This window comes from Salvelinus sp. IW2-2015, linkage group LG15, assembly GCF_002910315.2.
Source record: "Salvelinus sp. IW2-2015 linkage group LG15, ASM291031v2, whole genome shotgun sequence".
Taxonomy (NCBI): domain Eukaryota; kingdom Metazoa; phylum Chordata; class Actinopteri; order Salmoniformes; family Salmonidae; genus Salvelinus; species Salvelinus sp. IW2-2015.
Genome location: NC_036855.1, coordinates 64,784,321 through 64,798,818, shown reverse-complemented (window position 1 = coordinate 64,798,818; position 14,498 = coordinate 64,784,321). Strand labels below are relative to the sequence as shown.

At 44.7% G+C, this 14,498-nt stretch overlaps 1 protein-coding gene across 5 annotated transcripts in view; it reads right to left on the bottom strand.

Annotated features, from left to right (window-relative positions):
* LOC111974519 (tyrosine-protein kinase CSK) overlaps window positions 1–14,147 on the bottom strand; it is a 41,946-nt gene extending 27,799 nt beyond the window's left edge. For 2 of the 5 annotated variants that reach the window (XM_070447333.1, XM_024002262.2), the window contains exon 1: window positions 13,952–14,147. The gene's annotated coding sequence lies outside the window, so the exon portion shown is untranslated. Of the gene's footprint in view, window positions 1–10,806; window positions 10,929–11,995; window positions 13,004–13,951 lie in introns of those variants that run through there. The other 3 variants (XM_024002264.2, XM_024002265.2, XM_070447332.1) reach the window with 3 other exon arrangements.
* Between the last annotated feature and the right edge of the window lie 351 nt (window positions 14,148–14,498).

The window sequence follows — 14,498 nt, the reverse complement described above, 5'->3', positions numbered from 1 at the left end:
TCTGATCCTTTGATTGGATGGACAAGATGTTAATTCATACTGCAAGGGGTCTGAGTGGCTGGACGACTTCCTAAAGTCATCATAATTACTGTGAAATTCTACGGAAGGGGATGAGAACCATGAGCCTACTAGTTGTTTTTTAAGTCAATGTACCCAGAGGACAGAAAATAGCTGACCTCCAGCTACACCATGGTGCTACCATAGAGGGTGCTGTTGAGGCTACTGTAGAAATTCTTGCAAAACAGTGTGTTTTAATCAATTATTTGGTGACATGTTGATGTTATGTTGGGAGGAGTTTCATGGTAGGCTCAGAGGTTGCAGGTGTGTTGGTGTGTGCTGGGCCTGTAGCACAGAGTTGCTATTGTAGAGTTTACTGGCAGCAAAGAAAGGTATGGGGAGAAATATGGAAATGTGACATACTAACTATGTAAATACAGAGCAACAGCTCACACTACAGTACACACATTCACAGCTCAGTGGAGTGGTCCGATGTAGACGAGACAAGTGCACAACCAATGACTCAAATGTTTAGTTTCTATTGATTAGCCTAACCACAACAAAAATCACAAGATAGTTAAACCTATGTTCTATGAAACATGATGTCATTGCATAGAGTATGGAAGTCACAAGTGCTATGCACACAAGTGAGATATCATTAGTCTCTTTGCACAGAGGCATAGTGTAAACAATCCTATGGTGAAAAGCACAGTAAGTCTAGTGTCATGACTTGTGTCCTCACAGCATCTACTTTCTACTAGCCTTAGCCTAACTGAGTGAGGAGAACTGAACATGGACCCTCCCCTGCAGAGTGGAAGTTTGAGGTATTGTGCTCTGTTTGGAGTGTTGGCGGTTCTAAAGTAGGGCTCAGACAGACTGTATCTGGCGGCTAAATTGCTGAAGTCAGACAAGGCCCAGCTGTCACGGTGTTGTCTGCTGCCGCTCTCCTACAGTCCCTAGCAGCAGGAACCAGGAAGTGGGCTACAATTAGTGCTAGCGCAGTGAGACACGATGTGCCCTGAGATAGAGCAGCCTGGCTCCCTGAGTCTAAAAAGCCCTTCTGTTCTTTTCATCTGTCTGCCCTAATCCTGTGTSCCGGTGCCCCAGCAGCACTGCAGAGCAGAGAGAACAGACAAATGGCACAACGTGGGCTCATGAGTCACATGGCACTTCCACGACAGGACCAGGTCAGCACCCCTACCACAGAGAAGACAGACAGGTGACTCCGAATATCTCACATGGCAATTTCTCTGGCAAAATAGTGTTTTAAATGCTGTCCCCATTACACCATTCAGTGCTGGCGAGCTTCCCTCGGGCTAGGTGTTTGTCAACATCTACATAAAAAGGCACCACAAGGGACACAATATACTAACAATTGGGTTAGTTTCCATCCAAAAATAGAATACACAAGCCTTTGATTGTGGGGAATACACAAAGCTAAAAAGTGGAACAAGTGCAACAGTGAGAAGAGAATGATTATATTTGAGTGAAGTGATCAGCCTAGATCTGGATTCCTCTGTTCAAGACGAACAGAGTCGATACGATATGTTTTGCAATTAAATAGTGCGATTTGATATCCAAACATATTGCTCACTGCTGCAGAGAAACCAGATACAACGTTTTGATCTGTCATGGAAATACAAGTGCTAAAAAGATGTTGGTTCCCCATTTTAAAATAATATGGAGAACAAGCTACAGGATTCAACACATAGTTTGAGGAGGTACAGCCGACTAACTTTACCTAGCGAAAAAAATCAAATATATATTTTATACAGTTGAAGTTAACATACACTTAGGTTGGAGTCATTAAAACTCGTTTTTCAACCACTCTTTCTTGTTAACAAACTATAGTTTTGGCAAGTCGGTTTGGACATCTACTTTGTGCATGACAAGTCATTTTTCCAACAATTGTTTACAGACAGATTATTTCACTGTATCACAATTCCAGTGGGTCAGAAGTTTACATACACTAAGTTGACTGTGCTTTTAAACAGCTTGGAAAATTCCAGAAAATGATGTCATGGCTTTAGAAGCTTCTGATAGGCTAATTGACATCATTTGAGTCAATTGCAGGTGTACCTGTGGATACATTTCAAGACATACCTTCAAACTCAGTGCCTCTTTGCTTGACATCATGGTAAAATCAAAAGAAATCAGCCAAGACCTCATAAAAAAAAAATTGTAGACCTCCACAAGGCTGGTTCATCCTTGGGAGCAATTTCCAAACAACTGAAGGTACCACGTTCATCTGTACAAACAATAATACGCAAGTATAAACACCATGGAACCACGCAGCTGTCATACCGCTCAGGATGGAGACGCGTTCTGTCTCCTAGAGATGAACGTACTTTGGTGCGAAAGGGAATATCAATCCCAGAACAGCAGCAAAGGACCTTGTGAAGGTTTGCAACTGTACTTGGGGACAAAGATCGTACTTTTTGGAGAAATGTCCTCTGGTCTGATGAAACAAAAATAGAACTGTTTGGTCATAATGACCATCGTTATGTTTGGAGGAAAAAGGGGGTTGCTTGCAAGCCGAAGAACACCATCCCAACCGTGAAGCACGGGGGTGGCAGCATCATGTTGTGGGTGTGCGTTGCTGCAGGAGGGACTGGTGCACTTCACAAAATAGATGGCATCATGAGGAAAGAAAATTATGTGGATATATTGAAGCAACATCAGTCAGGAAGCTAAAGCTTGGTCGCAAATGGGTCTTCCAAATGGACAATGACCCCAAGCATACTTCCAAAGTTGTGGCAAAATGGCTTAAGGACTAAGTCAAGCTATTGGAGTGGCCATCACAAAGCCCTGACCTCAAACCTATAGAACATTTGTGGGCAGAACTGAAAAAGCATGTGTGAGCAAGGAGGCCTACAAACCTGACTCAGTTACACCAGCTCTGTCAGGAGGAATGGGCCAAAATTCACCCAACTTATTGTGGGAAGCTTGTGGAAGGCTACCCGAAACATTTGACCCAAGTTAAACAATTTAAAAGGCAATGCTACCAAATACTAATTGAGTATATGTAAACTTCTGACCCACTGGGAATGTGATGAAAGAAATAAAAGCTGAAATAAATCATTCTCTCTACTATTATTCTGACATTTCACATTCTTAAAATAAAGTGGTGATCCTAACTGACCTAAGAGAGGGAATTTTTACTAGGATAAAATGTCAGGAATTGTGAGAATCTGAGTTTAAATGTATTTGGCTAAGGTGTATGTAAACTTCGACATCAACTGTACACACACACTTGGAGTCAAACTATCAATATAATCCAACATTGTGATGTGCAACTGTATATCAATCCCCCCGTCCCTAATAAATTACCCATCCTCTTTTCCATTTGTAGAAAAACATGGTGTAGAGTGAGTGTGTCAGAAAGTCTCACATGAAAGACAGGAAGGCAGCAGTACGCACTTGAGTATAGTACAGTATGTCATGCAGAAGACATGGAGGGTGTTGATCTGAGTGAATGTGTTGCCTATTTTGACAGCATAGTAATAGAAGGTGAAAGGCAGCAAGAATCCCCTTCCCTTCAGAAACTGCTGTTAGCAGCAGAGCCACAGCAGCTCTAGTAGCTGTGGTCTCAATCTCAGCACAGCAGGCAATTTGGTAATCTCATGCTATTTATAGCATCTGCATATCCAGGCAAAGTGAGACTGCATTCACTTTCATAATTGCATACATTAGGTGTGTGTGTGTGTGTGTACATACGTATGAGGGGATTCTCTCCACCCACAGGATGTCAGAGATGCCACAAAGGAAATTCTGGGGAAGGTGAGCAGACAGCTAGAAAAAAGAGGGAGGGGGGGGTAGAACCCCTAGTTGTCAAGCAGCATGGAGGCAGAGGGGAGGAGTGGATTGGAGTGATGAAGGAGTCCCTTGAACAGAGACAAATAGAGGCAGAAGGAGCTTGAACCATGAAAGCGGATTTGGGAGGCTGAGACCGTGTGAGAGTGAGTGAGAGTGTGAGCGAGTGAGAGAGAAATGACTGTGCTCAGTCCTGACAGCAGGTTACCGGCACTAGCAGCCAAATAGACTGCTTCTCTGTGTGTTTAAGACACTGCTGCAGTCTGCCTGCCTCAGTCAACGTGCCTCATTGCACTGCACAGCTCCCCACTCCATCTACAGGAGAAGCCAGAGTAATAGGTGACAAAGAGCCTCATCACACACAGCAATGAGAGGGTTCAGCAGAGCAGGGTCCTGGTACAACAACGCAAATCACTCATCTCCAACTGACAGACTGTGGCAGGGGAGAGTGAGGGAAGAAGAGTGACAGGAAATACAGAGGAGAGAACAGAGGAAGTGAGGAAGACGTACAGAGAAGAGAGGTTGTGGGGTGAAGGGCTGTCCCGTGCTGCTGTGGTAAAGGCTTCAGGTAGTGAGTGCATACATTGTTCTACTTTTCCGTACTGGTCCCATGGGAGTTGTTTCACTTGGACACTAAACATGAATAATGGAGCCACACCCCGCYGCCATCAGACTCTACTGTACACCAGCCAGCACTGCGAATAATCACACACACAGCTAGCCTGTGAATAATAAAACACAGACTTACATTAGCACCCTCCACAGAGACTCACATGCAAGCTCACACAGAGAGTGGAATTGAATTCTCTTCCTCATACATCCTCTAAAGATATAGGCTAGGCCCCTGATGAGACCAAAAAAGGCAATTGTGGTAGGCTACAATTCATGAATATCTTCTGATATTATCTTTGTCTCACAGAAAGAGATTATGTCAATAAAGATATTCAACAAATGAAAAGCAGAATAAATAAACAGCCTTCATTGTAATGAAGGCAACGAATTCTTGACAGGGAAATGAAAATGGTCATATGGTGCAGACATTAGGGTTTAGTGAGTGCAAGACTGCAAGTCCTCGAGCTCCAGGTCAGGACAGTGTGCTGAAGTGTGTTATAGCACCTCTAGTCTCTACATATGGCCTAGATTCACACAGCCCACATCAAGTCAGATCACACTCAACATACTGTCACACAGCCAGAAAGACACACACAAAAGATGTAGCCAGAACAGACACGCTGGCATCATATACTTTTATATTCAGTTATTTTCTTAACGACTTTGTATGAGCGGAGCTGTTTAGAGCTCATCTCAGAGGCAAACCATTCATCATTACTGATATAAAGAATCCTTCTCTCAATGACATTATTATACCACACAGGGCTGCATGCTGTCTCCCTCTCTCACATAGGTGCCAAGACGCCAAGCAACGTGTGGACAAGTCTTCATTAGAATCTCGCAGATGTCTCAATGCTCAAGGGTGTGAAGACACGAAGGGTTGGAGAAAACTTAAAACATGTCCAACAGTGGTAAAATTAAAGCCATCTTATCCTACGTCCACTGACTGCATTATAAAGTGACTAGAGTGGCAGGCAGAATTGATCCCATTAAGAGGAGTGTGCAGAGAGAAGAGGGATAGGTTACATGAGAGAGTCCCCTGATAGGCTGAGAAATGGAGTGTGTGCTGCACCAAGAGGCCTCTTTTTGTCTGACCTGCATAAAAAGAGGCCGTCAGAGATAAGAGGTGTGTGTGCCTGAAAATCTATGAGATCATAGGCCTAGTGAGAGATGCTTAGAGAGGATTTCTGCAAAGTAAACTGCAAATGCTTGCAGAGGCAGCAGTTGCAGGGAGCCCTGTGGAGCAGAGAGCATAGAGACAAGGCCAACTTGTTGTTTATGACTGAACAATAGCCTCACATACTGTGGGTGAAGATAACCTCATGCACAAACACTGGTCCAGACTTAAACTCAACATAAATACAGGCCATTGGCATTTCCATGTCTATGATGGAACCATAGCTAGACTGTTGTTAGCTATGTGCTTTGCAATGCATGACAGCTCAAGACAAAGCATTGCGGTTAGATCAAATTAGTCACATACACATGGTTAGCAGATGTTATTGRGAGTGTAGCGAAATGCTTATGCTTCTAGATCCGACAGTGCCGCAGCATCTACCAGGTAATATCAACAATTCCACAACAAAACCTAATACACACAATCTAATGTAATGGCGATTGCATCATCTGTGGACCTATTGGGGCGGTAAGCAAATTGAAATGGGTCGAGGGTGACAGGTAGGGTGGCGGTGATATGATCCTTGAATAGTTTCTCAAAGCACTTCATGATGACAGAAGTGAGTGTTATGAGGCAAAAGTCATATATCTCTACTACTCTCTCCCCTCTTTTCAAACATAAACAAACGGAACAAAACGGGATGGGCTCCTACCTGAATAGAAACTAGTTTTCATGGCAAAACATTTAACTGTTTGGACAAACGATAACACCCCAGCCAGGTCAGGCCCAGCAGATGTCAAAGTCCAGGGAAACATGAGCCATGGAGCGGGAGCAAAGAGTAGCATCGCATGGCAGAGGTTAGGGTGCTGGTAACCCTAGCCTACACAAATGTAGGATTCATTTAGGATAACCCTAAATCACAATATTGATCCATAGGTGAAAGGGATCTGGGTACATCCCACTGTGAGGACCTCTAATGCACTGTTCCATCTGAAACCATTCAACTAAGCTACATGAAGGCAGGAGCTACTCCTGAAGCATTTAAACACAAAATCTCACTGCCGATTGGTACTTATGACACTAGGAGGCCATTTCTTCTCTTGCTAGAACAAAAGTGGTACCACCTGCTGCGTGCCGACCCGATAGCAACGAACCTACGGATTCTACTTTTAGGATCGTAATGCTCGTCAGTGGCTAACAACTTGACGTTTGTGCTCTTTGATTGGCTCAAACTCCACATGGAAAGCCAAAATTWAATTAATTAATTTAAAAAAGGGCATTTTCACCGTACATCTACAGATGAGCCAGTCACACTTAATATGCAATGTAGGCCATAGGACGGTAGCTAGCTAAGTGCACAGACGCAATGCACAAAACACTATCTACTTCCTCCAAGCTAGCTAACCACTGTAGCTAGTATTGACATAATCAAATCACAATGGATTAGCTAGTTTCTATTAAAAACGTCTGCCCGTGTTAGCTAGCTACGGACACTGCACTGTTGTGCTAGCTAGTGAATATGCTAACATTAGCTAGTTATCTAAACATTCGCCTATGGGCTGGCAGTGGCAGTATGGGATTATGGAGAAAAAAAAAGCAACATTAGCGCAGATAGCTTGGAATCTAGACCATAAACACGGATAGGCATTGCCAAACAACGCTACTGCAACCTTCTGGTTTAGAGTATTTAAACAAGGCTGAGTGGCTGACGAATTCCAAGGTCTTTGCTGTGTGAACACAAAAAAGGGATTGACCGCCGACACTGTTCAGAGGTGCTAAGTACTGTCGGCAGGTAAACGTTTGACAATCCTACCAGTGCGTCTGAGCTTTAATACTCACCCAAACTCTACCCGAGTCCCTGCCTCACCACAATGAGGTTAATGCTGCAAAACAAACCAACCAACACCTAACAGGGTCAGAACATGCAGACTGATTGTCTGGTACATAACATTCCCCAGAGGCTCAGAGGAGTTGGTTGGGGAGGAACTAGCGATGGCAGGGGTTTATTTCCCCCAAAGCTGACCCTGATATAGTAACYCAAAGGCCTGGAGAGATGCAGCAGCTAGGCAGCCTGTCAGCAGAATGATGTGTGTGTAAAGAGCAGCGCAGCACTGTTCAGACTGGACATCAGCTCTCCATCCCAGCTAGGTGGCGTGTCCAATAACATACATAAACCACTACAAGAGCAGTGTCTGACAGTAGCTTCAGGAAATGAGTTGACTATCTTAGACACAGGAAACTGAATTGGCATACTCAAAATTGAAGACGTTCCAGGAGTTGAGTGTGAAGTAGTAACAATTACTGCAAATAGTAATTATAGCTATTTATGCAGTGTTAATGACACTGCTAGTTGACACTCAGTACCCCAGTCAAGGACTGGAGAGCTTTGAGAGAATTAAACTAGTGCTGCTTGTCTTAGTAATAAGGGTGATAACACAACATGGCTGTACAGTGGAAGGCTTTCACAAAGAACATGACCAGCCCCCCACCATAGCAGAGTAGTCTGAAAGATAGATACTGCAGACAAGCACATCACTAAGCATGCTCAGACTACCAGAGCAATCATCCTCCTTTACTATCAATCAATAGCTGATGCAAGTTCCTCTCGTTTTCCAGAAACCGTTCTCATGTCTGAGCTCTTGTCTTGGTACATCCTGATTGGCCAGCTAGCCCTTGGATGAGGGCTGCCTTGGGCCTGATTGAACTGCTGCTGAGTCAAACGTGCTACATCAAGTTCAGAGGTGACTTGCAAGCTGATAAAATCATTGAAATCTGCTTTCAGGAAGTAAACCTAGCCTATAACCTGCATAATTATCAAAGAGCTCAAAGAGGGTGTCAGGTAAAACTGTTAAGAGTTCATAAATCTAGACACTTGTAAGTGTCTACTGATCCATTGTTGAGAATTCCTGACTTTGATGCTGGTTGTTATTTGAAGTTAGCTTGTACAAGTTGGCCTAAATTCCATCAAACAGCAGATGAAAGTAGATMGCTTCCCCACTGAGACAGATGTATCATCTAGGACTTATCCCATGTTCCATACAAACAGGTCAGTCTCAACAACAGTATAGTTAGGCTATATGAGTCTACCCCCCACGGCCCTATCAGTTACATATCAACCAACATAATTTTCTCTCCCTTTCATTGAGGTCTCAAAATCCAAAGTTAGGCATCTACAATAGAGCTGCTCCTAGGGAAGTGCGGGGAAAGCAGGGAAACCACAGGCTAAAATACAGGACAGGCAAGCAGCATACATCTCTTCACAACACTTCCGGCTAACTAGGTGACCACAGGGCCAGCACAACCTCAGCCCTGTGTGGACAAGACAATGAGGGTCACATATTAATACCACATCCCCAAAAGAAATAGGCCAAACAGGCAAAGCCCCTCAATATGGCTGACGTGCAGGCTAGGCCTAGCTACTGACATGACATTTCTATGATATGCCCACTCCCAGATCAAATGCCATGATCAGAGTCTATGATGCCAAACAACGGTCAGTCCGTCATCCACCATCAATTTAACAGCCAGTCAGGTTAGCCAGCCACAGCAAGTCAGGTTAGTCAGCCACAGCCAGTCAGGTTAGCCAGCCACAGCCAGTCAGGTTAGCCAGCCACAGCCAGTCAGGTTAGCCAGCCACAGCCAGTCAGGTTAGTCAGCCACAGCCAGTCAGGTTAGCCAGCCACAGCCAGTCAGGTTAGCCAGCCACAGCCAGTCAGGTTAGCCAAGCCACAAGCCAGTCAGGTTAGCCAGCCACAGCCAGTCAGGTAGCCAGCCCACAGCCAGTCAGGTGAGTCGCCACAGCCAGTCAGGTTAGCCAGCCACAGCCAGTCAGCCACAGCCAGTCAGCCACAGCCAGTCAGCCACAGCCCAGTCAGGGTTAGTGCCAGCCACAAAAGCCAGTCAGGTTAGCCAGCCACAGCCAGTCAGTGGTTAGCCAGCCACAGCCAGTCAGGTTAGCCAGCCACAGCCAGTCAGGTTAGCCAGCCACAGCCAGTCAGGTTAGCCAGCCACAGCCAGTCAGGTTAGCCAGCCACAAGCCAGTCAGGTTAGCAGCCACAGCCAGTCAGGTTAGTTCAGCCACAGCCAGTCAGGTTAGTTCAGCCACAGCCAGTCAGGTTAGGTCAGCCACAGCCAGTCAGGTTAGCCAGCCACAGCCAGTCAGGTTAGCCAGCCACAGCCAGTCAGGTTAGGCCAGCCACAGCCAGCCAGTCAGCCACAGCCAGTCAGCCACAGCCAGTCAGGGTTAGTCAGCCACAGCCAGTCAGGTTAGCCAGCCACAGCCAGTCAGGTTAGCCAGCCACAGCCAGTCAGCCACAGCCAGTCAGCCACAGCCAGTCAGCCACAGCCAGTCAGGTTAGCCAGCCACAGCCAGTCAAATATGTAACAGTGTCTTGATGTGAGCTCTTCTGCATGGCTCAGTCTGGAGGAGGAAGTGACCTTCTGTTCCCATCGGCGCAACATTTATCTTTTGCTCATTAATTCAAATCAGCTCCCACAAACACAAAACCCTGACTGATGCCTTCCAAAGCCCAACATTTGAATAATTAACCATGGCCACCTGACCGTTCACACAACAGGGGGTTGTGCAATGGTGTTCTAAAAGAGGTTGAAAACATAGGAGTAAGTAAGGCATTCAGTGACTGAGCTTCAATCACCTCTCCTATAAATCTGTGTCTACTATATTGAGCTGTGGAATGTCTCTCGGTGCTGTCTTTAAAGCATCACTTCCTGTTGAGAGTGATTACTGAGATAAAAAAAGMTTTGGGTTGCAGCAGGTCTCAGACATGGCAGGCAGCGCTGCTGTCGGCTTGTCAAGTTAACAATGTCACCCTTCTCGGTGACACACACTGCGGTTGACCTGGGAAGGCAACAGTTACTGAAAGTAGTGGTGTGAATGTGATTCTTAGTCAGTAAACCTGTGTGTGTGTTAAAACGATAACCACATTCTACCAAAATCTGTGTAGAACCTTTTATAGAAGTAAAGAAGATGTGTGCTTTTACACACCAACGCAAACACTCAATCACACAAATAGCACCTTAGGCAGTTATTCTAATCTGGATTTTGGGTCAGATTGGTGTAAAATGATTCTCAGCAAGGAGTGAGTGTCTCACTGGGTATCAGTGTGTTTGTGTCAGGCCAGCAGCTGTGCTCTCCTTAGAAGTGTGAGGATCCCTGTGGCTGTCCAGCAGGCCCAGTAGCAGGAAATACATGCCCCTCTCAAGGAGCAGCCTGCCTGGCCAGCCGCTGCCCAGATGGAGATGCTCACCCACTGTGTTTGTGCCTCAGAGCTCCACCACAATGCCCCCATTCTGCTGGGCGGTAGGCAGGGCCGGAGGGGTCTCGCCCTCCCTGTGGGCCCCAACACAACACTGCTCCTTCCTTCCACAGCTGCTGGACAGAGAAGGAGACATAGGAGCAACAGAGGAAAAGAGAGAGCAGGGCTAATATGGCTCTCTGCCACCTCTACTCCCATGTTACATATAGAGACCACAGTGACAGGGTTGTTTTAATGACATAGAATAATATGAAGCTGAATGGCTACAAGGCCACACAAATAATTAGTGCAGTGCAGTACACTTATGGTGGTGCTACGAAAACGTGTTATGTTAGTATGACATCGTTCTGATTGGATAACTTAAACTGATCCTAGCATGATCCACCACATACAGAAGCCAGGGGTCAGAGTGCATGTCAACAAACACCATCTAGGCCTAGGCTACTTCTCTCGCCATCTTACTGCTAGATATTCAAGAAACAGAATGTAACTCAAATGCATGCCCCTGAAGTGCCTTGTTGAACGAGACAGCCGGGGGTGTGCGGCAATTTCTTTCCTTCCCAGCCTCTAACAACCCGCACAGGCACCGCTCAGACACACACACAACTAACCAACTCATTAACATCAAAACTACATTTCTCCTCTAAAAACAACTATGCCAAGCCAACTTAAACTGACTGAGGATGATGGAGGTAAAAGCAAATAAAAACAGGAACATCTAGGTACGCTAGTCTAGTGCCCACCAGATCATCTTAATGCCATTTTCAATTGAGGACTACACAAATCTACAAATGAAAACCAACATGCATTCCAGAGAGAAAAAAAAAAAACATTTGGGAGGAGAAAGAAAGAAATAGAAGGTGGCAACTGTTTAAAAGTCAGGGTCCTTGCCCTGTTGGACAGGCTTAAGATGTCTAATGAGTGTACAGCAGACAGAGCAGCCATCACCTCCCTTCCTGCTGAGTGTGTAAGCTGAAATACTAAATACTTCATAGAGACAAGGGAGAGCAGAAATGAGCTACAGCTGACACATCATCTTCTTCAGCCTGCCCTGCTCAGTGGCTAATGCAATCTACCATCAGTCAATCAATCCATCAGTCGATCAATACTGCAGAGTGAGCTATTAACAAAGAGCAGAGGAAGGTGTATTGGTGGTTTGGTGTGGTCATGCATTCCGTACCTGCATGGGTCTGCCTCAGTAGATGGGGTCTGTCGCTATCTCACTAGATAACCATGGTGCATGAATACTGGAACAAAGCGAAAGATAGACCGGTTGGTTGTTTTGGAACAAAACCGAGGAGTGTGCCAAACAGACAGCGTTGGCTTAGATTGTGGACAACGTGTATATTGTGTCCAAGGTTTATAAAATAAAATTACACCATGAGCCTTGTCTCTCAAATACATTGTTACAGTTGCTGGTTAGCTAGCTAGTGAATTTCGACCATATTAGCACTGACATAAAATGAGTTAAAACACCTCAAAACAAGACATGGTATCAATAAAGATGAAATGAGCCACTTACAATTCCCAAATGGTAGTTTGCTTGCAAGAATGACAATCTGGCCATCCAGAATCACAACACGCCGACTTCTGCCCCATGGAAGAGTGCACATCATTTTCATGACGTTGTCAGCTAACCTATCTATTCAGCAACTCTGGGTAGCAAAATGGAAGTTTGCTTGCAAACTTCTTAAACAGTGCCTTTTGACAACTGCCTTCATCAGGGTATCAGTAGATGGTCTGCTTGCCTTTACAGATAGAGATGAGAACAGCCCTGTCTTCAATTACTGCATACCAATTCTATAGCCTACCCTTATGCCCTAAGTGCATACTTGCTCACTTACCTTGAGTGCACAAGAGCAAACTTTGGGGTAATTGGGATGCAACCACTCACTCAGCCTCCATGTGCCAGTTGGACAACCCAACAAGGCAGCAGAAGGCCTAGCTCAGACAACATACAGAGCCCAAACATGTTGCAGTCTGGTTTCCAGGATCAACTCCTCCCGCCATCTTGATTACAGATTTTTCTTTAATGGAAAACCCAAAGCTACAGTATCTGCTACATTACACTTTGCACTTAATAACCAGATAGTGAAGATGGGGCATTTGTTAGGCAGAGAAGTGATTTTGTTTATTACTCCTCTATGATGCCAAAATTGTTCATGTGACATGTTACCATCCACGACCCCTGAAAAGTAAAACAAAATATTTAACACTGCATTCATTATAGGCTTTTGACACCTGCTTCTTTAAACATAACTGACAGCACATCATGCCAAGTACAACAATATTATGGTGCYCTGTCACATTCACAATATTATACTTCCAATGGCATGTAAGCTTACAGCCTAACTAATACCAGAAGAGACAACCAAAACAACTGGACATAACCAAATGCTCTAGCTTCTGATTACCGCTATGGCTCATAATGACAAAGACAAGGTTGTAGCTAAGTGTGGCAACAATGAGTTGAGGCTACATGGTTTCAGACAGGCATGCCACAGCACGCGATAACATGGGGTTACATTGCAACATTTGTAATGATAGGGACAACAATGTTAGAAAACGTGTTGACAGAGGATTGACTATCACAACATCCTCAATAAACCTAAATCACAACAATGAACAAATTGACAGATATTAGTCTGGAACACAGAACCATATTCACTCACAACAGTGTAACTACATTGAGCTGTGCACGAGGCCAGGCGATTAACAATACAATTCAGGCATGCAGTGACACATTTTTCCTTGCAGACAATAACATACCCACTTCCTGTTTTCGTTGTCGTTTTTGCTGAGCTGTCAGCGGCCAAAACACAAACAACCCGTCAAATAACCCTTTGGTTCCATCAACTGGCTGACCCTCCTGGTCGCGGCACCAGTCAGTCAATGTGACTGATCGAAGGAATAATTATGTAGCTAACTAATAGCACCGGTTAAATAGGTGGAGCCGTTGAACAATTCAAAACAACTTGGAATTACATCTAATAGATGTAGCCATAACGGTGGTAAGAAACTCAGTTCAAAAATACAAAACCGCCTAATATTTCAAAATATTCTCAAGCTTTCCTGTGCTGAGATGGTGTGCTGCATCACGGCGATAAAGACACTGCTTGAGTGTACAACAACTCACCGTAAGATATCGCTTTATGTCGACCAGATGTCTTTACAACTTAACGCGGCAGGCCATGAAGATGATGTCTGTTATTTCGAGCATCCAGTTTGTCTACCGTAAAAAGAAGAATATCCCAATTTGACGTTTGGACGCTCGCTCTATGCGGAGTTCGCACAGGCCTCGTAAATGAAATGGATGGCCTCCTCCTCCTTCCAACCAGCAGCAGTACGCATGCGCTAATTTATTGGCAGCAACACACAGGGAATTTCAGCTGACTGAAGAAGTGTGAGCTGTGAGCACGACCTTGTGGTCAAACCAGTGATGTGGAAGCAAAAAATAACATCTCCCTAACAAAATGCGGCCAAGTTGCAGTTAGCAGGAAAAAGATATCGAGAGAAGAATAGCTAATGGTATGGTCCTTCACTACTGATACGTCATTAACTTTTTTAAAACCATTTGAATGAAATGCCTGATCTTGTTAAATGTTCTCCAAGGCAATATCAATTCTGATGATTTCACCACCTTTGCATGCATTAATCTCAAAGCTGCCAGCACTAAGCATAAT